Genomic DNA, 25,553 nt, shown 5'->3' with positions numbered 1-25,553 from the left:
TATTTACCCAAAATACAACATCATTGCTTACAAGGCCTTGAGAAACTGTTGTAGAATAGATGTCATTTATATCTACAGCTTAGTATGAACCATAAAGCATAATGATGGGGAGCAGTCGAACACAGCAAAACTTGTTAATGGATCTGATAACAGCAGAAAGGCACCCACTGCATTCCTTATTATTATTGCTGCAGCATATTTCACAGTTAACACTAAACAGCTCTCCTTGAACACAATCATACTAAGCACTAGAATTCAGCATATAATTCATCCAAGTATATACTCTTCAGACATACTTTTTACATTACATAAATGACTATTACAGAAGGAAATCTGAACATCTGACATTATGGAATTTGTCTTGTTCCATCAGCAAATGGATTAATAATACAATCAAGTCCCAGGCCTTACCTTTCCTGGTTCCTTTCCCCATTTCACCAGTTTAGTTAATTTCTACAAGACCTACCAAATACTCTGAAGAAAAAGGCATTCTGAATACTATTAAGTCATATTCAACAAGAGGATTACCTTAAACTGTTTTTTAACTAGTGGTAAAATTTTCATCTCTCCAGACACAGCACTTCTCCAAAGTCCAAACCCGACCACTCGAGTGACCACACCAGCCCCGCCCTATCCAAGCCCCAGCCCTGCCTCTCCTGGTTTCCTGCAACAGCCTCCTCCCCAGCCCCTCCTTCCACTCTGAATGGCAACAGTCTCCTATGCAGTAGCCTTTCAGGATCTCTTTAAAAGAGAAATCAGATCCTGCTACACCCCTGACCAAAACCTTCATTGGCATCCCTTACACTTAAGAGTAAAAAAAAGCCTGAGATCTTACCGTGGTCAAGAGTGACCTGTAAGACCCAGCCCTGACTGGTCTACTGATCCTTAACCACACAGCAGGCTCCCATCTCAGGACTTGGGCATTTGGCGTGCCTTCTGCCTGAAATGCTCTGTCCCCAAATCTCTGCATGGTTTTTGTCCTGTTCAAGGCCCAGAGAAGCCATCCCTGAAAACCCTACTTCACAGGATCTGCCATCCATTCCATCACTCTCTATCCCCTAAGCAACATAGTTGCTTCACTTTATAATTTGTTTAATTTGAATAACAGAGGTATATTTTCCTTATTCAAAATGAGATCTGGACCAAAAATGCAATTTTTATATGCCACTCCCTAAGAAGTTGGACACAACATATAAATATTTTAAATACAAGTCTTCTTAAAAATAATTCTGTGCTTTGTGTATGGTTTTTCCTAATCATTTTTTATTTAAAAGCATTGAAAAGTACAGTATGTAAAAGAAAGTTTATGGTAGTAGCACTATAGTAGGAAAAAGAATGGGATAATGAACATAATGGAAATAACCTAAAGGACCAATACCACATTTGCTGTTGTTTACTCACTAAGTCGTGTCTGACTCTTTTGCAACCCCCATGGACTGTAGCCCGCCAGGCTCCTCTGTCCATGGAATTTTCCAAGTGAGAATACTGGAGTGGGTTGCCATTTCCTTCTCCAGGGGACCTACCCAACCCAGGGGTTGAAATCCCATTTCCTGCATTGGTAGGTGGATTCTTTACCACTGAACCACCTGGGAAGCCCCACCAATACCACATATCAATACCACAGCATGGCCCCCCCCCCCAAAAAAAAAAAAACAAACGGAGAAGTGTTTAGGAGATATCAAGGTTGTTTTTTTTTAATTAATGACAACGACAAGTAAGCCCAACCTTTACACTGCTCAAGTATTTACTAATAAGCACGTGCACTGTGCCTGACCCACCCGGGCAGACCAAGACTGGGCTGGAGCTCTGAGCTCTGGGTGGCAGGCTGAGCAGGCACTTACAATGTGGTGACATGTCCCGGGTAAGACAGGTGGCAAGGGAGAGCGAAGCTGAAGGCAGCCCTGACTGAGGAAAGGCTGTCAGATAAAATGCTCCTTAAACTGAGACTTGAAGAAGAAAACAAGAGGGAGCCAAAAAAAGAGGGGAGGGGGTGGAAGAAAGAAGAGGATGAAGCAGAGTGGGTGTCTGGTGTGAGAAGCAAGAGAAGAGATGGAACAAAATCATATATAATCTATGATTTCTGATTTTTTTTTTTTTAGAAAACTAAAATAACTTCAGCATTTAGTGACAAGATTTGGGGTAAGAAATTTTTATAAGATATGATACTAAATAAAAGCCAAGCGTGACTCTTCACCAACTGCTTGGCCTTCTAAGAGCCTGTTTTGTCCTGCAGCTATTTCTCTTTCCTCCAGTCCATTCCACCATCTGACCAAACTACAAGCAAGGACAGAAAGCAACTTTAACAGCACATGAGCACATACATGTCCTTCCCAGGACTGCCCAGTGCACTCCTATGGCCACATTACAAATCTGGGGCCCAAAACACTAAGACAGTCCTCCACAGTCTCTGGAGGCCTTGTGACTTTATTGCCTCACCTCCCATTCCTGTCAGGCATCGGCAGGAATTCTATGCCTATGCCATTCGGTCCTCCTAAATCAACCCACTCCATCTCTCCACAGACTCTTTACACTGACTAGGCTCTCTTTACTTAACCCTGTACAAGGATCCTCATTCCTGCTTCAGGCTGACCTGCTAGGACTTCCCTAACCTGCTCTCCCAGTTCCTAGGCAAACAGCACCCATTCTTCAAGGCTCTCCTCTTAAGCTTCTCAACAGATCCTTAGTTAACTTCTTTAACCCACAATAATCTCTGCTGCTGCTAAGTCGCTTCAGTCGTGTCTGACTCTGTGCGACCCCAGAGACGGCAGCCCACCAAGCTCCCCCGTCCCTGGGATTCTCCAGGCAAGAACACTGGAGTGGGTTGCCATTTCCTTCTCCAGTGCATGAAAGTGAAAAGTGAAAGTGAAGTCTCAGTCGTGTCCGACTCTTAGTGACCCCATGGACTGCAGCCTACCAGGCTCCTCTGTCCATGGGATTTTCCAGGCAAGAGTACTTGAGTGGGGTGTCATTGCCTTCTCCGACAATAATCTCTAGTTAGCCTGAATCTGAACTGTATTTGTTATGCTATACAATAAGCAGTTTCACTTTTGAACTAGATAACTCTAAATGTTACATTTTGCAAGCTTGCCGACCAAAGTTTATATTCCATTTCCTTCAGTATTAATCTTGGAAACACACATCCAATATCTGTTGGCTGTCTGAGAGGTCCCAGATGGAAGGTTAAGCCAGGTAGAATTCAGTGCCAGCTGCTTCTCTCTGGAACTTCATGTTTAAGCACCACGATTAGGATTGAATTTACATGCCCCTTTAGCACAGGAAGCAGATTTACTTCTTTATTTATTCACTCATTCACTCACTCATTCATTCATTTTTAATGCAGGCAAACATCACCATTGTGCAAGTCTCCCTAGCACCTTCCACATTCTCTAGCAAATAAATAATAAATCTATTTGGTGAATGAATGGATTTAATGCCAGTATAAGAGAACTATGGAAGTCATAGGTATGACTAACACTTGGAGTTTAATTAATAAAGCCCCAAGGTGATCCTTGGGTCATTCTTTTTAACACTAATACATTTATTTTTAAACAATGCTTCAAATCCTCCATACAGAGATAATGTAATTTTTCTAAAAACTAAGTAAGTCATTTTTTAGGAAGAAAAAGGTCAGGATTTACTTCATATTTAGGGAGGAAGGAGACAATGAATTGAAAAACTAAGTATTGTGTCCCCCATCACTCAAAGAGGGAAACACGTAAAACAGTAACAGCACCTAAGTTACTCATAGCATGTAACCCTAAAAAAGTATGCAAGTTCCCAAGGCAGAGAAGTCCAAGGGCAAGGCTAAGTCCTTCTGCTACAGGACTCCTATTTATTTGCAAAGTTTTCCCCTCCCAAAGAAGGGGCTCAGGAAAAATGAACAAAATTATTGTCATGTTAGCTCTGATATGACACGTAGAAAAGTATTTGGGATTCAGATTAATACAGGGCTAGGATGCCCAACCTCTTCCAAGAGATGTACATTCTACTCCCCAGAAAGCATCAGTGCTAAGGAAAGGCCCACCCACTTACACCAGGTCACACATCCACGAAACATGCAGCTGCCAGAAGCAGGGCTGCAGGACCAGCTTGTCAAGAGACAGGCAAAGAGAGCCTGTGTTTTAAAAACTAATTGCCACATAAATGTCCCAGGTGTATGTGCACTTCTCACTCTGGGCTGTCAGAACCTGATGTTTCTACTTCTTGCACAGTTCTTTTCAGACTGCATTATACTGATTTTTCTCCATATCTGTTTCTTCCTTTGGGTCATGACCCCTGTTGAGAGGACACATCTTACTCATCTTTGAGCTCCAGGGCCCAGCACACAAGAGGCACTAGGATAACTACTGTCGACAAGCCCAGCATGCCACTCAGATGCTCCCTTACCAAAAGTCAACCGCCCGGAGAAAAGCAGACTGAGCTGAGAGCGACCTTCTAAAAGCTATGGCCTTAAGTCACAGATTTTCTATGATAATCATTGTTTCACTTATGTATCACCTTATCTATCATTTCAGAAAAACAAGACTGTACTTTCCTTTTTATCGTTGCTACATGACCACAGGAAAAACCATAGCCTTGACTAGACGAACCTTTGTTGGCAAAGTAACGTCTCTGCTTTTGAACATGCTATCTAGGTTGGTCATAAGTTTCCTTCCAAGGAGTAAGCGTCTTTTAATTTCATGGCTTGCAGTCACCATCTGCAGTGATTTTGGAGCCCAGAAAAATAAAGTCTGACACTGTTTCCACTGTTTCCCCATCTATTTCCCATGAAGTGATGGGACCAGATGCCATGATCTTCGTTTTCTGAATGTTGAGCTTTAAGCCAATTTCTTCACTCTCCACTTTCCCTTTCATCAAGAGGCTTTTGAGTTCCTCTTCACTTTCTGCCATAAGGGTGGTGTCATCTGCATATCTGAGGTTATTGATATTTCTCCCGGCAATCTTGATTCCAGCTTGTGTTTCTTCCAGTCCAGCGTTTCTCATGATATACTCTGCATGATGTATTCTGCATATAAGTTAAATAAACAGGGTGACAATATACAGCCTTGACGAACTCTTTTTCCTATTTGGAACCAGTCTGTTGTTCCATGTCCAGTTTTAACTGTTGCTTCCTGACCTGCATACAAATTTCTCAAGAGGCAGATCAGGTGGTCTGGTATTCCCATCTCTTTCAGAATTTTCCACAGTTTATTGTGATCCACACAGTCAAAGGCTTTGGCATAGTCAATAAAGCAGAATCTGGGCTCCAAAATCACTACAGATGGTGACTGCAGCCATGAAATGAAAAGACGCTTACTCCTTGGAAAGAAAGTTATGACCAACCTAGATAGCATATTGAAAAGCAGAGACATTACTTTGCCAACAAAGGTTCGTCTAGTCAAGGCTATGGTTTTTCCTGTGGTCATGTATGGATGTGAGAGTTGGACTCTGAAGAAGGCTGAGCACCGAAGAATTGATGCTTTTGAACTGTGGTGTTGGAGAAGACTCTTGAGAGTCCCTTGGACTGCAAGGAGATCCAACCAGTCCATTCTGAAGGAGATCAGCCCTGGGATTTCTTTGAAAAGAATGATGCTAAAGCTGAAACTCCAGTACTTTGGCCACCTCATGTGAAGAGTTGACTCATTGGAAAAGACTCTGATGCTGGGAGGGATTGGGGGCAGGAGGAGAAGGGGACAACAGAGGATGAGATGGCTGGATGGCATCACTGACTCGATGGACGTGAGTCTGAGTGAACTCCGGGAGTTGGTGATGGACAGGGAGGCCTGGCATGCTGCGATTCATGGGGTCGCAAAGAGTCGGACACGACTGAGCGACTGATCTGATCTGATAGGTACTTGGAGAGTATGATTCTTCTGAAATCTCTTGTTTTCAAATTAAACACATCCATAGGAATCATAGGAGAAGATAAGGGAACATACCATATTTAAGAAAAAAGACACTAGTTTCAAAACATAATTTTCTAATAATCAAGTAAAACAGAAAGTATAAAGGGAAAAAAACTTTGTCTGAAACCATCTACATGAGTAAAGTACATCATTCCTTAGGCTTTGCTGGTGGCTCAGATGGTAAAGAACCTGCCTGAAATGCAGGAGACCTAGGTTCAATCCCTAGGTCAGGAAGATCCCCTGGAGGACAGCATGGCAACCCATGCCAGTATTCTAACCTGGAGAATCCCATGGACAGAGGAGCCTGATGGGCTACAGTCCATGGGGTCGCAGAGAGTCAGATATAACTGAGTACATCATCACTATGATACAAACTTTGAACAATTCTCTCCCAGAATTTATCATCAACAGAAAAGGTGAAGCTTCACAGAAAAAGATATACCAGAAAGGTGCCTTCTTCACTTAATGAAGTCTAAGTTATATCTCTTTGTAATCTATTAAGTTTGTAATAGAAAAAGTACCAAATTGTAGAACTTTTTCTGCACATCTAAGAACAAACATCAGGTCAGTAATTCACAGAAATCAGTAGAAAGCAGGTAATCACAATAAGTTTACCTCATCCCTGATATATACTCTTACTTATGCTTTTGGCTAATTTCATAGCCATCTGTTATCCTTATGGACCCTTTCTCTTATAGCATCCACTAAAACAAAGAAATTCAAAGACTGACTGCTAATTCAATGTAATAAAAACAACAGGTCTCCTGTCCAGATTACATCAAATGGCCACAGTTCTTTTTTCAGTAACCATGAACCGGAGGCTAAAGTCCTCACAAAGCATCTCTGCAAGTGGTCCTGCGGTGACCGGGCCACAGTGCACACTCAGTTACTGCTAGACAATCCCCTCCTAAAGGAAGACACACGGCTGTCACTGCATCTAAAGTAAAACCAAACCTCAACAACACAGCCATACCTACTCTCTGGAGTTTTCTAAACTAAACAGGTGTCACAGATAAGCTCAAAATAGGTCTACCTCCTCCATTCTTGATGCTTTAGCAACATTCAATTGTCTAACACTTCCCCCAGAGGCTGGATTCTTTTCAGTGGTGTCTTACAACTGAATTCTTCTTCTCAAGGAGTGATAAAAACATGACTCCTTCCTATAGAATTTTATTTTTAAGCAGAGAAATTACCTCAAATATCCAAACCAAAGGAGAAAACAAATTATCTGATCACCTCATGGGAAAAGTAAGCACTTAACCAGACAACTCTCTCCTGACTCAGGCCTTTTTTTTTTTAAGGAGGGAAAAAAGACTCTATTAACCTTTTTAATTACAAATTAATCTTTGACTCCCAGAAAGTAAAAAAGCTTCAAAGCTTCCTTCCTGAGCGATTAGACTAGAATAAGCAACTTGAGAAAGAAAAACAGCCTCTTAAATCACTTCAGGGGATACATGCTAACACCAGATCTCTCTAGACCTTAATATTAGAAGTTCATAGGGCTGCAACTGAGGTGACAGGAAAAACACTTCTATCCCTAACTTAAACAGTAACCTACTGATGCCATCCTCATTATATTTTTCCCACCAAAATATATATTTACAGTGGAAGTGACAAATAGATTCAAGGGATTAGATATGCTGGAGTGTCTGAAGAACTATGGACGGAGGTTCGTGACACTGTACAGGAGGCAGTGATCAAGACTATCACCAAGAAAAACAAAGTTGTCGGAGGAGGCCTTACAAATAGCTGAGAAAAGAAGACAAGCTAAAGGCAAAGGAGTAAAGGAAAGATACATCCATCTGAACGCAGAGTTACCAAGAATAGCAAGGAGGGAAAAGAAAGACTTTCTCAGTGATCAATGCAAAGAAATAGAGGAAAACAATAGAATAGGAAAGACTAGAGAGCTCTTCCACCCCAGTACTCTTGCCTGGAAAATCCCATGGATGGAGGAGCCTGGTAGGCTGCAGTCCATGGGGTCGCAAAGAGTCGGACAAGACTGAGGTGACTTAGCAGCAGCAGCAGCAGAGAACTCTTCAAGAAAATTAGAGATGCTAAGGGAACATTTCATGCAATGATGGGCACAGTAAAGGACAGAAACAGTATGAACCTAATAGAAGCAGAAGATATTAAGAAGAGATGGCAAGAATACACAGAAGAACTATACAAAAAAGATCTTCACGACCCAGATAACCACGATGGTGGAATGCAAAGTCAAGTGGGCCTTAGAAAGCATCACTATGAACAAAGCTAGTGGAGGTGATGGAATTCCAGTTGAGCTATTTCAAATCCTAAAAGATGATGCTGTGCAAGTGCTGCACTCAATATGCCAGCAAATTTGGAAAGCTCAGAAGTGGCCACAGGACTAGAAAAGGTCAGTTTTTCATTCCAATCCCAAAGAAAGGCAATGCCAAAGAATGCTCAAACTACCGCACAATTGCACTTATCTCACATGCTAGCAAATAATGCTCAAAATTCTTCAAGCCAGGCTTCAACAGTACGTGAACTGAGAACTTCCAGATGTTCAAGCTGGATTCAGAAAAGACAGAGGAACCAGAGATCAAATTGCCAGCATCTGCTGGATCATAGAAAAAGCAAGAGAGTTCCAGAAAAATATCTACTTCTGCTTTATTGACTACGCCAAAGTCTTTGACTGTGTGAATCATAATAAAATGTGGAAAATTCTTCAAGAGATGGGAATATCAGATCACTTTAACTGCCTCCTGAGAAATCTGTATGCAGGTTAAGAAGCAACAGTTAGAACTGGACATGGAAAAACAGACTGGTTCCAAATTGAGAAAGGAGTATGTCAAGGCTGTATATTGTCACCCTATTTAATTTATGTAGAGTACATCATGCAAAATGCCAGGCTGGATGAAGCACAAGCTGGAATAAAGATTGCAGGGAGAAATATCAAGAACCTCAGATATGCAGATGAAACCACCCTTATGGCAGAAAGCAAAGAGGAACTAAAGAGCCTCTTGATGAAAGTGAAAGAGGAGTGAACAAGTTGGCTTAAAACTCAACATTCAAAAAACAAAGATCATGGCATCCAGTTCCATCGCTTCATGGCAAACAGGGTAAAAATGGAAACAGTGACAGACTTTATTTCCTTGGGCTTCAAAATCACTGCAGATGGTGACTGCAGCCATGAAATTAAAAGACACTTGCTCCTTGGAAGAAAAGCTATGATAAACCTAGACAGCATATTAAAAAGCAGAGACATTACTTTGCCAACAAAGTTCCACCTAGTCAAGACTATGGTTTTTTCCAGTGGTCATGTACAGATATGAGAGTTGGACCATAAAGAACGTTAAGTGCTGAAAAATTGATGCTTTTGAACTGTGGTGTTGGAGAAGACTCTTGAGAGTCCCTTGGACTGCAAGGAGATCCAACCAGTCAGTCCTAAAGGAAATCAGTCCTGAATACTCATTGGAAGGACTGATGCTGAAGCTCCAACACTTGGGCAATCTGATGTGAAGAACTGACTCACTGGAAAAGACCCTGATGCTAGGAAAGATTGAAGGCAGGAGGAGAAGGGGACGACAGAGGATGAGATGGTTGGATGGCATCACTGACTCGATGGACATGAGTTTGGGCAAGCTCCGGGAGATGGTGAAGGACGGGGAAGCCTGGCGTGGGGTCACAGAGTCGGACACAACTGAATGACTGAACTGAACTGATATATTTACAAATTTCTATGATTTTAAGACTGCTGCATTTGTTAAAAAAAAGAAGAAAAAGACAATGCACTACTATTCTCAAAAAAAAAATGCCTTTTTGATGTCTCTTGTCATAAAATGAAAAGAAAAATTTTATTTTAGGACAAAAACCTAAGTTCTCTAGTACTACTGAGTGAACTGAGTACTCAGTAGTACCTGCTTCAAGATATTTGAAACAAATACAACTGCATGTAGTGTTTGTATGAGAAACACACCAAGAAAACAGTGGATTTCTCTAGAGGTAACATTACGGAGGATAAATATTTCTGGATTAAGTAAGGGTTGTAGGCTGCAATTGCTGAGTTTCCTGAGAAAGAAAAAGATAACTGAAGCACTTCAGATTTATAGGGTTTGTATTTTCAACTTATTTCCATATCCATGTTTTCATTTCAGTTAATGTACTATAATCCCCATTTGACAGCTAAGGAAGCAGGTCACCTCATCACACTTCTAAGCCACAAGACAGGTCCTCTCACACTAACTAGTCAAGCTTACTTATTAATATAATGCTCATTGGTTGTCATGGTTCAGGACAATGTGGTGAAGCAAGAAGCACATAGTGTATTTAAAAGACCCAATTATTCTCTCCTATCAAATCAACATCGCATCTCAGCAAAACATTGTTTCTAGAGTTATAAACCCTGTTTCCCCCACAGGTCACCCAGTTCTCATGTCTCACCTGGACCCAAACACACACAGCACACAAGAATTTTATTTTTGTATTTTTTCAGGACGGTGCTTCTAAGCCAGAATATTGTCCTCAAGTGGAAATGGAAAGATCCATTAACTAAGCTAAATGCTATATTCAAGTCATTCAGTGCTCACATTAGTCTCATCCTTAAGTAATCATACCACTGACTCAAGTGTCAGTCAGTGCCGTCTTCAATCTCCCTGTGGTTGCTCAGTTGCTCAGTCATGTCTGACTCTCTGTGACCCTACAGATTGTAGCCCACCAGGCTCCTCTGTCCATGGGATTCTCCAGGCAAGAATACTGGAGTGTGTTGCCATGCCCTCTTCCAGAGGATCTTTCCTATCCAGGGATCAAACCTGCGTCTCCTGCCCTGCAAGCGGATTCTTTACCCACTGAGTCACCGGGGAAGCCCATCAGTCTCCCTATGAAAATTCACTTTAATCAAAACTACAAGCCAAAGCCCAAGGGACTTTACAATAGGAAAAAAATATAAAACTTGAAAAAAACTGGTAACATGAAAAGAGATGTCAAAGGAGAAAATGAGGAGACACTTTAAAGGACTAGAACCAACATCAAGAATAACCTTCCAAACAGAAGAAGCAAAAAAATATGGAGAAATAATAGAAGATGATGGGGTTAAAATGCAAAAGAATCAATTTTAAGGATATTTTTACTAGGAAGAACATGAAACTAAATGCTTAAAGTATTATTTTATAAAAATCAAAAGGAAAGAATTACTTCTACCAAAATCAACAGAAAATTACTAAGAGCCTCTATCTATACCTTTCTCCAAGTAGCCAACCATATACAGATAAAGGTCCCAGACTTGGTCAGGAAGAGGAGCTACTATTCTGTAACAGTCCTCAGACAGGGGCTGCCTGGGGTCCCACCAGATGGGAGCCAAAGCTATAGGAGACAGAAAAGATTTCACTCAAAAACTTAGTCTTCAGTTTTTATTTATCAGTATGCTTTTCGCAACACGAAAACACCTATGTGAAACATAACAGAAACACACACAGGTCAGATCACCACCACTCTCCAAGTGAAGTGTGTAATCATCTTATACACACACACACATACACTTTTACATACACTTTAGTAGATATTAGGAAATCTCTGAAATAAAAAATGAACATAGTAACTACAAAGCAGTTGAATCACCCCTATAAAAAAGAAAAAAAACTGTCTTACTATCTTACACTCACCATATCTTTTAAATCTTTTTACCTCAGAAGCTTTTCCACTCCAGATTTCATATTTTTTATATGTCGGGATAAGTCAACAAGTTTGCGTTGCCTTTACCAGTTGGAGATCAGTTTCAACTACAAGTTATTTAAAAGAAATTGCTCCCCATCCAGTACCAAAGCACTGAGATTCCAAAGCAGTTGTCACGCATAATTCCATCTCAGAACCTAGCCAGCCCGAATGCACTCTCAGGTGAGAGAGACCTACAGACTGGAAAAATAACAAGAGAAGTTGCATTCCCCACTTCCTATTTGGGGCCTAATATACTGATGAACTTGGAAACAAAGAGAGGACCTCAAGTTCAGCATGATGGTTGTTTACTACAAATAATACAGCAATGGCTGGCACTCGATTTTAAATGATTAAAACTCACATATGTATACTTTTTTTTTTATATGTATACTTTAAAAGGACAAATTTTATAGTATGTGAATTGTCTCAATAAAGCTATTTTTAAAATAAATAAATGGTACTTGGAAAGAAGTGTTCCATTTAATATAAACCACCCAGCTCTATTACTAAGACACAACAAAACATGTATTTTAAAATTATAATGCATAAAATGATCATTAACTTCACTCATAGTCAAAAGTTATTTTAACAGAAGTTAAAATACTATACATTTTTCACCTATCAGGTTAGCAAAGATCAAGAACTTTCAAGTGTCCAGGGCTGGTGATAAGACGGGTAAATCTGAACCCTAAAACTCTATGTACACTGGCACATCCTGGAGGTCAATTCATTAACAGTTTTGAAAATTAAAAATGCACACAACTACTGCTGCAGCAATTCCACTGCTAAGAATTTACCCTACAGATACACCTACACAATTGCACAGGCACAAGGATTTTTTTTAAGTCAGAACCAATTTAAGTGTCCATCAACAGGAAATTTAAAGCATGCATCCATACAATGCCCCACTATGCAAATTTTATTTTTAAAAAAGGCCTGAATTATAATTACAACTGACTTGAAAAATGTGTGCTTGGAATATTAAGTAAAAAGCAATATTCACGATAGTATGCTTAGCATGTACACAAGTGCTTATTAATTGTGGAAGAGTATTGGGAAAGTGGGCATTGCTCTGAACTGTATAAATCGATTAAAATGAGTATATATTAATTTTACAATTACAACTTGTATTTAATTTGAATGCATCAGGCTCTCAAATAGTCTCACCCTGGTGTTAATCTCCCCATGTTGTGACCCCAACCTGTCTTTCCAGTGCTTTGCAGTTCCAGCCAGACCAGTCTGTTCTTCCTTAGAGAAATCAGCCCGAAGCATTCCTCTCCAAATTTGAACTGCTACCAGCAACAGCTTCAAACATAAACCACCTGAGGTGAAAGAACAGCGTCTGCCTGCAACTATTACAGAACATTTTTAAGATTGTTTTTTAAAAAAGGAAATTGAAATACAACTTAATAATCTTCCTCATAGAGCAGCAAAAGTACTCACCATTCCCCATGTTTTCCAGCCTCTGTGCCTTTGCTCCATGCAATTTCCTGCCTGAAATCCTCTTAGCTACTTATCACATGTCCAAATCCTGCCAATCCTTCAAAACACAGGTTAAACACCGCCTCCTACACCAAATCTTCCCTAAGGCCTCCAGCCAGAGCTAATGCTCTTTCTTAAACCACAGGACCATCATCTCTTAAGGCACTCTCCTCTACGGAGCACTCCATGTCTTATTCTCTTTGGCGAGAAAATTCTTCAAAGGCACACAATCGGTGTCTAGGTCATTGTGTATGCCCCACCTCATACATAAATTAAACTCATGTGTTACTAAAGCATCTAATAAAAAGAGCATGGCAAGAATCTAAAAAAGCACAGATTTTTCTTCTGTATTTATATAATATTTACACATGACAAACGGTGCTGTGTGCTGTGCTTAGTCACTCAATTGTGTCCGACGGTGACCTCATGGACTATAGCCCGCCAGGCTCCTCTGTCCATGGAGATTCTCCAGGCAAGAATACTGGCGTGGGTTGCCATGCCCTCCTCCAGGGGATCTGCCTGGCCTAGGGATTGAACCCAGGTCTCCCACATTGCAGGCGGATTCTTTACCATCTGAGCCACCAGGGAAGACCGAGAATACTGGAGTGGGTTGCCATGCCCTCCTCCAGGAGATCTTCCCAACCCAGGGATCAGAACCCAAGTCTCCCACATTGCAGGCAGACTCTTTACCATCTGAGCCACCAGGGAAGCCCATGACAAACTGCAGGAGTATGAAAAGGTAAGGCTCCCTGTCTCTCCAACCTCCTCCCCAGTGCCCTTCTATGTCTCCTTAAAAAGTAATCAGTATGATCAATTTCTTAACACTTCAAGGGTTTAAGAAGTTCCTGGACACTATAACTTTATAACACATTCATAACTTTGGGTCTAAGTTGACAGAAATAATCACTATGACAATTTATAACGCCACACTGTGTACTTCTATGCTGGAGCAAATAAAATACACTAACAGATGGAAAGATAAATTGTGTCCTATGAGTTGCAAAACTAAAATTATCAAGAAGCTTATAGATTGTTTCAAGCATAACTATAAACCAAGTTACTATAATTTTTTTCTTGGTGTAAAAACTGCTTAAGGATTCCATAGACTCCAAAATTTCCACTAAGCTAAGAAAAAGGTGCTAAGCCAATACAGCTAAAATACTAAAGAAAAACATGGATGTTTTATAAAGCTAGATAGGAATATTACTAAAGTGTTTATAAAAGCATTTCTCAATATCATATTAATAGCAATAAGATGTCTACACAGTTTTCTAATTTATAAATAAGAATTAACTGTTTCTAAGAGGTCTTTAATCCCGTTTAGTGTATAGAAACTTAGGAAATTTCAGTAATTATTTCTACTATAATGGATCCCATGAAAACTTGGAAACATACAGGGCAGATTATGCTACTAAGATCAGAATGTTCAAATCAAACATCTGTTCGTCTTGTTAAAAAACTAACCTGGCAATAAAAATCTGAAGTCATCATTAGATCAAAAAAACATTTTAGGGAAATTTCTATACCGAACTTATTACAGTAGTATGATATTCTTCTAAACAATATTAAAGACTGAATTACCAAATGTGTTACTACTACATTATCCCTTGGGATTTACGGTACAGATTGACAGCTGTCCTGCAATACTTGTCTTCCAAAGTAACAGAATCTCAGATTGTTGACTAGGCACACGACCATCTCCAGCAAAGACTAAATTTTCCAGCACACACTGCAGCTAGCTGTGCACTGTGATTTGGTTATAATTAGAGGGACAAGGCAGAATTGATGTGTGTGACTTCTGGGAGGTATCTTCACAGGATGGGAATGAGCTCAGTTCTTGCCCCCTCATGTCCTTCCTGCTGGTGAGAATACAAAACTGATGACAGGAACTACAGAGGCCATCTTTGCCTACAAGGAGAAAGCTGGGTCCCCTAATGAACATGAAAGCCCCGCAGTGGCTCAGGGCTATCCATGATTTATAGCAAAGAAAGGAAACTTCCACCTTGTTCAAGCAGTTGTTTTGGGTTCCTGTCACTCACTGTTTTGCCAAATCCTACTTAATACAAGGCAAAACTAAGAAGAAAGGATACTATATCTATTTACTAAGTACTATCTATTAAACAATTTCTAATGCATATTTTAAACTTACTAGGATTGAAATAAAAACTCATTTATGATTCAAATAACTATGAACCTTTAAAATATTTTTCTATGCTATGTAAGAGATATAAAATTGTCACTATGAAGAATTTATCCAAAACTTTGCTTTGGCCACCTGATGCAAAAAGCCAACTCACTGGAAAAGACTCTGATGCTGGGAAATATTGAGGCCAAGAGGAGAAGGGGGCGAAAGAGGATGAGATGGTTGGATGGCATCACTGACTCAATGAACATGAATATGAGCAAACTCCAGGAGACGGTGAACGACAGGAAAGTTTGGCATGCTACAGTTCTTGGGGTCATAAGGAGTCAGACACAAGTTTGCAACTGAACAACAACAGTCAAAAATCAGACTTCCCTGGGGGTCCAGTAGTTGAGAATCCACCTGCCAATACAGGGGGACACGGGTTTGATCCATGATTTGGGAAGATTCCACATGCTGCAGAGCAACTAAGCCCATGCACCCAACTACCTAGGCCATGCTCTGGAGCCCGTGCTTAACAACAAGATAAGCCACCACAATAGAGTAGCCCCCACTCATCACAACTAGAGAAAGCCCTCACACAGTAACAAAGACCCAGCACAGGGTGGCGGGGGGTTGCGGGGGCAGGAGGAGAATTTATCCAAAAATCAGCTTCCTGAATATACATTGGGATCCTAAGATTAAGCCAAATCTCCTTTATCATGAACATCGATACTACTACCCAATAAAAGTATTCATTCAGTCATTCAACAAGTGAACAATGAAAGCCCACTGCGTTCCTCACTGAACACTGAACTCTGAAGGGACCAAAGCTGACGTGCCCTGTGGCCTCTGCCCTCCTGGAGTTTACCTGAACAATGTACCTGAGCTTGCAACATCGCAGACAACGTCCCAGGTGCCTCCTCTCTAGCGTCCAAGTTAATCATCCTCCCCTATCTTCATAGTCATCTCAGACTGACTACAATACGATCAGGCTTCAGTTCTGCTCTGCTAACATAATCATATATAATCATGTTCCTCAGAGATTACATTCGTGTTATCAAAATTAAAATCAGCACATTACTGAAATGCCACAGTAGCTATCATTATTGGTGGGCCACTTTTCCAAATGGCAAATCTTATTTATCACACAACATTTCTCCTTAGTTTCATCTCAAAGAGTAATCTTACCCTTAAATTTGAAAACTACTTTGCACCTTTCCCCAGGACCCAGGGGCTGACCTAAGAAAAGTCAGAATGTAGGGCTGCTAGACAGACAACCGCAGGCCAAGCTCGCCAGAGAGCTGAAGCTGGGCCCACAAAATGCCAATCTGACTGGGTCACAGTTCAAAACACTGATCGGCCTTGTTTATGAGTCTGAATATTAACTGCAGATTAAAGGTCACACACATATATCACCAGGGATGGCGATCTTGCTCTTGCTTATTTCTCTCCTACAAGTCCTAAAAGACTAATGTTTGGGTTTTCACAGCCATAGGAAAAAGCAGGGCAGATTTAGGAGGAAGGGAGACCCCTTGCCTAGGCTTTAAGTTTTAGCAATACACATCCCAGTTTACCAGAATAGCTCTCTACTGGTATTTTGACCAAAAGCCCAATTAATAAAAAAATAATATGCTGAATCTCCCACTTGCCATTGTTCTACTTACATAAAGTTCCTTTAGGAACATCACTAGAAAGAAGGACAGCTAAGCTATGACATGTTTACTCATTAACACACCAAACCTCACCGTTACTCTATGGTCTGTTATTCACTTTGTATTTAATCATGTCCTGTTCTGTAGCATCTCCTATATTCAAGGAATAGTAAAAACTTAACAGTTGCTAACTTAGAGCTCATCTGAACCCATTACTCCTACCTATCTCCTTGCTGTTGAGCGCTGTGGATGACGAAAGGGAACACAGCCAAAAACTAGACCTATGGATGACAATGATGACAGTAACAATTTTTTTTTAAATAGGCTAATATTTACAGATCACTTATTATTTACTAGGAGGTTTCCCTGGTGGCTCAGACAGTAAAGAATCTGCCTGCAATGTGGGAAACCCAGGTTCGATCCCTGGGTTGGGAAGATCCCCTGGAGAAGGGAATGGCTACTCACTCCAGTATTCTTGCCTGGAGAACTCCATGGATAGAGGAGCCTGGAGGGCTACAGTTCATGGGCTCACAAAGAGTTGGACATGACTGAGCAACTAACACTTTACTACTATTTACCAGAGGCATTGCAAGCACTTTGTATGTATTAATTACATTGATCTTCAAAATAAACATGAGTACTTATTACCCCCACATCACAGATAAGGAAATTGAGCCACAGAAAGGTAAGCAACTTGCCTACCGTCAGAGTCTAGAGTTCTTAACTACTTTGTTGCAACAGTACAAGGATGGACAAATACAGATTGGTAAATTTTGAGGCTCAGTGCCCAAAAAACATCCAAGGAGACAGAGTGCAACATGGGTCTGGATCTCAGAAAAAAGTTCAGGGCTGCATTTATAAAACTGCAGGTTGGAAGCATGAGGTAGAATGAGGACACTCTGGAAGACAGCGCTGAGGGAGGAGTTAATGGACAGAATCATGAGGAACACCAATATTTAAGTTAAGTTGACAATTTAATCCAAATTGATGATGAAGTAAAGTGATGTATTTGTACTACACACACATATATATAGTACATTATAAATCAAAATATATAATAGTTCTACCTACTCTATGGGAACTAGAACTACAATGACTACAGGTTTATGGTAACATCAGTTTTGTTTGTTTGCTTTAATTATTTATTTAATTTTTGGCAGTGCTGGGTCTTCACTGCTGTGCAGGCTTTGCTAGAGTTGCGGCAAGCAGGGGCTGCTCTCTCTAGTTGTGCCGCATAAGCTTTTCATTGTGGTGGCTTCTCCTGTTGCAGAGCACCAGCTCTAGACCAGTGGGCTTCAGTAGTGGCAGTTCCCAGGCTCTAAAGCACAGGTTCAACAGCTGTGGCCCAGGGCATGTGGGCTATTCCTGGACCAGGGATCAAACCTATGTCTCCTGCACTAGCGGGTGTATTCTTTACCACTGAGCCACCAGGGAAGCCTTGGTATCATGTTTTTAATGTACTGTTGGTCATAGCTAAGTTTTTCACGCTAAATCTTTAGGCAGGAACACCACCTCTAACACCATTCCAATGGGAGGAAATAATGTACTCCAAATCTGAGTTCAGAAATGCTTCCCAAGGAATACACAGTTATGAAAAGAATGATGGCCTGAACAGATGACCAAATTTCAATAATTCTAAGGTGCACAATGTTTTACATTTGTGTATCAGTAGAACCGGGACAGGTCTTACGCAGTTTAATTGCCAGCGTTATTTTCTTTCTTAGAGGTACATAAAATACAGTGCATCTTACTACTGATGCCGTCTTAAAACACAATGAAATATGTATTACAGAACACATGCAATACATCCAGAGTATACACACTGGCGTAGTCAAAGGAAAGCCTTCTGCCTTCCAGGGGTTTACAATCTAATAGCAGGAATATGATTAACAATAGGTTATAAATGCCAACAGTACACACCATGGAGTGATAACGGGAGTGGCAAGGCTAGAGAACTGAAGGTACTTCACTGGTAGGAAATCCCAGCAGCCAAACCAAAGTAACTTAAGGCAGTGTGTCCAAAGCACAGTTTTAACTGAAATAGATAAAATGTGATGTAAGAACAACAGAAAGGTAGGAAATCAATAATATCTCAGCAAAGACAGAGGAAGAAGATGCATAATGTGAGGTTATGGTGACATCACTCTTGTCTTAGAACCAGCAACTACCTGCTAGTTTAAGTAAAGCACTACTTGAAGATAACTAATCAAAGGGGAAAGATTTTTTTTAATCTTCTACCTCTCTCTCCTTTGAACCCCTGTGGTAGTTTTAAAATCTACAAATTCTTTGATACTCCTCCCTTCAAGAACTGAACTTAATTTAATTCCCTTCTCTTTGCCAGCAGGCTAGATTCAGTGACTTGATTCTAACTAACAGAATATGATGGAAGTGACAGTGTGTGACTTCTGTTTGCTGTGTACTAAGTCGCTTCAGTCGTGTCTGACTCTTTGCGGTCCCATGGACTGTAGCCCACCAGGCTCCTCAGTCCATGGAATTCTCCCAAGTAAAAATACTGGAGTGGGTTGCCATGTCCTCCTCCAGAGGATCTTCCCCACCCAGGGACTGAACCCAAGTCTACTGTATCTCCTGCGTTGGCAAGGAAGTTCTTTTTTTTTTTTTTTTTTAATGCTTATTTGTTTTATTGATCACCATATGTTGCCCTATTTTATTTTATTTTTATTTTATTGGAGGCTAATTTCTTTACAATATTGTGGTGGTTTTTGTCATACATTCACATGAATCAGCCATGGGTGTACATGTGTGAGGGAGGATCAGGATGGGGAACACTTGCACACCCATGGCAAGGAGGTTCTTTACCACTAGTGCCATCTGGGAAGCCCTGTGACTTCTGAGAGTAGGTCATAAAAAACCTTCTTACTTCCTTGCTCCTACTTCCCTCCCCTCTTTCTGGGGGAAGCCAAATGCCTCACAATGCAGTCACCCACCAAATGGAAAGGTCCCTGCGGCAAGCAACTGAGGCTCCCTGCAGGCCTTTCTGCCTATAGCCGAGTGTGTAAGCCACCTGGACGCAGAGCCTCCAGCCCCAGTCAAGCCGTCAGATACAGCGGTGCCAGCTGCCACCTCAGGAGACACCTCTGGGCCAAAACTACTAAGCCACTTTCAGACAACCAACCACAAAAACTGTGAGAGGGTAAATTTTACTGTGCTATCACCAAATTTTGAGGTAATCTGCTATGCAACAACACATAACTAATACAAGCCAATAGGGCTGTGTGTCTCTGAAACATTTATCCTTTTTTAAACTTATTTTATTGAGGTATGATCTACAATATTTTGCTAAGTTCTGCTGCACAGCAAAGTGATTCAGTTACATATACACACACACACACACACACACACATTCTTATTCACATTCTCTTCCATTACGGTTTTAAAGTGTTTCTTTTGTTTGTTTGTTTTTTGGCTGTGCTGTTCCTTGCTGCTGCATAAACGAGCTTTCTCTAGTTGCGGTGTGCAGGCTTATCACTGTGGTGGCTTCTCTCGCTGCAGAGCACAGGCTCTAGGGAGGGGGCTCAGTAGTTGTGGCACATGGGCTTAGTTGGATCTTACCAGACCAAGGATCAAACCCATGTCCCCTGCATTGGCAGGAATGTTCTTAACCACTGGACCATCAGGAAAACCCTCCATTATGGTTTATCACAGGATACTGAATACAGTTAGTTCCCTATACTATATAGTAGGATCTTGTTGTCTATGCCCTAAAACACTATCTTAACTTCTAACAGTTAAGTACACACCAGTGGCCAGTATAGAGAAAATTTCTAGAAGGCTGCTCTCTTCATCTTTATGTGCCTATAAGGCTTACCTCAATGAACTACATAGTTAAGTACCTGTTTCTATTTATTTGCTAGAAGAGTCTTGCCAGTGCTTATGCTTATACAACTGACTGCAGTTGTCCAAAAATAAAGTGATTATATCTTGAATAAGAATTCAGTTACTGAAGCAGAGTTAAAAAAGAAAAATATTGATTTGATCCAATTAAAAGATGGAATGAGGGATAACAGATGCAACAATCAAAAATAACTGCAGAATGACAACTGTGTAAGGTGGAAACAAAGGTTATGTGGTCCCCTTGGAAGTACTAGAGTGCAAAACTTGCTTGAAGAAACAGTACAGAGCAGCAAGGCATTGTAACAGTAACACCCAGAACTTACTTCTTCATTGTTAAGGAAAAAAGAACAAGCTGCCTATTAACAAAGGATTAGCTTTATATGTGTTTCTCAAACTGTTCTACAGACTATTGGTTCTCATTAAAACATGATAGTTATTCTTTAGGGAAGGGGGGGAAAAAGAAAAAACCTTTTGCATACAATAGTCCTACTTTTTAAGGCTTCAGAGTGCTAATATGCATTATAATCTATGTGACCTCGGAAAACGTAAAATACTTGCAGCATATTAATATGCCATGACTACAGCTGGGGAAACACCAACTTGGGCAGGCAGCTAAGTAGATGGGGAGATTAACAGGAAATTTAAAAAAAAAAAAAAAAGACAAATGCAATGAAATGATCTCACCTGAAAAAGAGAGTGTGACTGACTACCAGCTATTACTCTGTAGAGCTTCTTAAAGCAAAATAAACTGTTAGATAAGCTACCAGAAGCAACAACAGCTGCACCAGATGTCAGGGGAAATGAAGATGGAAAAAACGTGATAGGAAAAAAAAAACAGAAAAAACTTCCCTTTGCACAGGCCACTGTTCAGAATGTCTGCCATCCCCTCAGCTCCTAACAGCTGGGGTGAAGGGCGAGCACTCCGCCAACCAGAAGGCAGGTCGGTAGCTGAAGAGGTGGTCTGGCCCCAAACCCTCTACCAACAGTGACGGTAACTTACAACCTATCAAATCTTCTTTCCTGGGAAACTGAATATATTGAGAGAGTCCTTAGTGGAGGTGGAAGCAGAGACACAAAGACACAAAGGAACCAGAGATAAAACAGCTGAGTGAAGAGCAGGGAATCAGGTGGGTCAGCTCTGGCAGTTTAGTGCCTTGTGCAGAAAAGGAACGCCTTCCTTTGGCAGAAACTGTAAGCTAGCATATTACTGTTCAATCTGAACAACCTTCTGCTGTGGCCCTGCCAAAGCAGCCGGAGGACACCCGTCAGCCACGTTCAGTGACCCACCCAGAAAGAAGGGAGAGGGGAAGGAAAGGGAATGGGCAGGAGCAACACGGTCTCTGGCTTTAACAAGGAGCATCTAGTTTAAATTCACTGTAATGAGGTTTTCATACATCAAACATTTTTAAATCAGTGGCCAGAGCCTCCCCATCCCACGAGGAATGGAGCCAGGCTGTTCCAGTAAGGACATACTTCCCCAGGGTAGCCAGGTTCTCCCAGGGGGCTAGGTTTCCACAGCCTCCCCAGCAGCTCCTCCAAACACACACATACAGACACATGCCCACACTCCCGCCGGCTCACACTCAACATACACAGTAAGTGCCACCACCACACCACCCACTCCCACTTCCCACCCCTAGGAGTAAGTGCATCAGGAATCAGGCCTCTGGGAGCTGGTGGACACTGTAGTTGTTAGTGAACAGGCACACGCATGCTCTGCCGAGCGTGTGTGCTCCAATGGGTTTCTGCAGGAGGGGCTCTCCGTGCTGTCTAGAGATGTTGCATGGCCATGTCTGCTCACAAGCTCTCTTCCAGGTTAGTCCAGCCCATGGTGTAAATACCGGCCCCTCCTGAGTGGTGCCTTATGTAGTCTGGACATCTACACATTGCCCTGAAATAGGGTATATGGCCAACAAACTCTTCCCACTGAGGAGGCAATGAGGTAATCTGGTCACAAAAGCTAGCCAGTATCCACACTCTTACTAACAGTGTTCAGCATTCACAAGGCCCATCTGAACCTGCGGTGCTTCTGTGAGGCCTGGCTCTCAAGGTTCACATTTCTGTTCCACTTTTGCCTAATACGTGAGAATGACTTGGAAGATTTCCTGTTCCTTGTCCTAAACCCTTACAGTAAATCATATGTATAACTAGTTTAAAATCAGAGCATGACCCACGGCTTCTACTTCTGATGCAAAAGCCCAAGACAAATAAGCAGTAAGGATTCCTCAAATACCAAATGATCTATGAATTACAGGTCATATCATTTTGTAATGTAACCATATAAGGAAACAGTCCACAGTGAGGTATGCTGCTGACACACTGGCAAATTTTACCAAACAGAAACAACAATTTTACACTGGCACAAACAGGTCACCTTACCCAAAAACCGCTTACACGCTATTAGCAGTTCTACTGACCTAGTTACCTAATATACAGACCCATATTACATCTTACATTATTGCCAAACCAACAAGTAACACAAATCACAATTCCAAACAAAATCCAGTCTAGTAAATATATTTAGTATTTCAGCATATTTGAGTTATTTGTAGGCAAATGTTCGTTAAAGTGACTTAAGCAATCTTAAGCTTTTTCTCTTTATTATTTAAAAAACACTCAAACGCTATTAGGCAAGAAACTAAGCACAAGCCAACAAGCTCCCCAAATCACACTCAGAGAGGACAAGTAGAGCTAGAAATATGGAATAATTACCAAGGTATTAATAATTAACGATCACTTAACTATGATTCAAGAGGAATTCCTGGTTGTCGAAAAGCCCTGTGATAATGCTGATGAAAAGCATTATCAGAAACTGATTATCTCAGACAATAGTGCATTGTTTTAGGGTGTGTATGTGTGTGTGTGTGATGAAGTTCACAGCTATGTTACACTAATGACTCACTTAAACACCTGAATTTTCTGCTATCTTAACCTTCAAATCAACTGCAAAAGAAACTGCCAAGAGGAGTTAGTAAAGAGCACAAAATTCCCCAAAGAATTTAGCATATACAGCTTATTTTGCTACTTAATTTTTTATGATTACTGAAATTTGAACATGATGTTAAAGAGTCAAAACCAATTTTAAAAGCAAAGGGTGCTTACTAAATCCATAGTAATATTCAACATATACTGGTTTTTAGAAGGGCACAAGCCATATTCTTGTGTGTGTGTGTGTGTGTTTACAGCACCTGGCACATTTCTGTTCACTATTACACAGAATTGTTGCAGGACCTGACAGTGATTACTGTCTCACTTTTTAAAAACTTTTGGCCTAAACAATAAATCAAAGTTCAAAAAATAACTGATGCATTTATTTCTTGATTTTGATTACATTTTTGTTGTGAATTGGTTCTGTAACTCTAGTTACCTTGCAACAAAACACTGGCAGAGAACATATTGGATTGAAATTACCTGACTCTATCACTGCTGAATAAATAATACAGTTGACCTGTTCACATTTCATTGTGAAAGATCCACACCTTTAGAGATTACACTCTAAGCTTTGAAAGCAAAGTGAGTCAGAAATCACATTCCTAAGAGCAGCCAGTCTGGAACAGAAGATGTTTATCCTACATCAAGTCACCCTTGCCACGGCAAACTTCTCGGCTGGTTCATTTTGTTTAAGACAGTTGAGACGGGTAGGATGTGCAATGATAAAAATTCTGTGAGGCATTTATCAAGCAGATTATCTCTGAAACCACACCTTGGCTTAGAGCCTTTGAGCAGGAGTTTGGGCTTCTGTGTTAATCTGTACACTTATTTCACATTTTCTCTTGACTCTATTTTTTCTTTTTTACTCTAACCCATAGAATAAGTTAACCTAACAGATGTAATTTTATTTATGTTTATATGACTGCTGGAAACACTACTGACATGTCACACTATTACATAAGAAAAACTGCTGATTTCAGTGAGCTCCTCTCCTACCCTTCCATCCCCACCCACCCACCTCTCATTAAATCTCTGAGGAAAACCTCTGGGTCCAGGGCTGGGATTTTTCTTTTCCATAGGGTAGGTCTATTGACCTTTTACTAATGATACTGAAAACTTTTTTAAAGACTGTTAGTGTACATAGAGCTTCCAACACAAGAATACAAAGCAACTCCTTTTTTAAAAAAATATTTCAAGACAAATTGTATTTCCCATAAAAGACAGGGAGTCCTTGGAAGTCACAATGCATAAATACTTCTAATAATAGAGCAAATTAATTCAAGGCAGCCAGTAGTGGAAAAAGTCTCACTGCAGCCATCCCTGTCAGAGGGCATCTGTATGAGCGGCTCAGGGAAGTAGCATTTGCAGGAAGGCACTACAACTGTGTTCAAAAGAAAATCATTAGGCCTCAGCCGTTAATCCCCTCCCCCATCCTCTGCCTCTGCATCCTTCAAGGCAATTAACCAGTAGAAGGTGCTAGTCTGCACCCATCTAATTCACACCAACCTTCATCCTTGGCCCAGAGCTGGGTTAACCCAGCTGAACTCTTATCAGCCTATTCCCTGTCCAGTGTTCCAAGAAGCCTCTACATTAGCCCCTGAAGCAGAAAACCAGATCTTTTCTTATAACCCCTATTTACAAAACAATACACAGTGACAGCTCACTAGCCAGAATACCTGGGTATCAAACCTTCAGACCACGAATACATCAAAACATAACACACTTTGCCAACTATTAACCTCAAATACAATTTTTATTATCTTAACTGAGACAATCTACTTCTACCTAGAAAAGATGACCCTGGTCACAGTCACTACAGTAACAGTCAACTGAACACATCACTGTCCCCAGCAGAGTCAGGGGCAATGAGGAATTCAAAAGCTGACTGTAAGGCCACGACATGTAATAAGGGATTTTATCTTTACAGACACAAAAAAAGAAAGAGCAGTTGAAACC

General features: G+C 40.8%; 1 protein-coding gene across 1 annotated transcript in view; it reads right to left on the bottom strand.

Moving 5' to 3' along the window:
- Nucleotides 1-25,553, bottom strand: part of RERE (arginine-glutamic acid dipeptide repeats) — a 416,914-nt gene that overhangs the window by 389,230 nt on the left and 2,131 nt on the right. The window lies entirely within an intron of this gene.

The sequence above is a fragment of the Bos javanicus genome, chromosome 16 (genome assembly GCF_032452875.1).
Source record: "Bos javanicus breed banteng chromosome 16, ARS-OSU_banteng_1.0, whole genome shotgun sequence".
Lineage (NCBI taxonomy): Eukaryota > Metazoa > Chordata > Mammalia > Artiodactyla > Bovidae > Bos > Bos javanicus.
Note: the sequence above shows the minus strand (reverse complement) of the source record. Positions and strands in the feature narration are given on the sequence as shown.